We start from the raw sequence: 661 nt of genomic DNA on the forward strand, positions 1-661 counted from the left end.
GTTTCCCCCCATATGCTTGGCAGTGGACCTAGAAATGGACTGGAAGTACTTCTGGTCCACTTCCGGGTCTACCGCCGAGTGTGCAGGTGACCCCTCCATGCTCCCATCTGCCCCACCATCACCAGTCAGCAGTGTGACGAAGCCATCAAAAAAGCCAATGGCACTTTATCGTGCATCAGCAGATGCATGACGAATAGGTCCAAGGAGGTGATACTTCCCCTCTATCGGGCGCTGGTCAGACCGCAGCTGGAGTACTGCGTGCAATTCTGGGTGCCGCAATTCAAGAGGGATGCGGATAACCTGGAGAGGGTCCAGAGAAGGGCCACTCAGATGGTTAAGGGCCTGCAGACCAAGCCCTACGAGGAGAGACTAGAGAAACTGGACCTTTTCAGCCTCCGCAAGAGAAGGTTGAGAAGCGACCTTGTGGCTGCCTATAAGTTCATCACGGGGGCACAGAAGGGAATTGGTGAGTATTTATTCACCAAGGCGCCCCCGGGGGTTACAAGAAATAATGGCCACAAGCTAGCAGAGAGCAGATTTAGACTGGACATTAGGAAGAACTTCTTCACAGTTCGAGTGGCCAAGGTCTGGAACGGGCTCCCAAGGGAGGTGGTGCTCTCCCCCTACCCTGGGGGTCTTCAAGAGGAGGTTAGATGAGTAT

Source organism: Alligator sinensis, unplaced genomic scaffold (assembly GCF_000455745.1).
Source record: "Alligator sinensis unplaced genomic scaffold, ASM45574v1 scaffold949_1, whole genome shotgun sequence".
In the NCBI taxonomy this organism is placed as follows: Eukaryota; Metazoa; Chordata; order Crocodylia; family Alligatoridae; genus Alligator; species Alligator sinensis.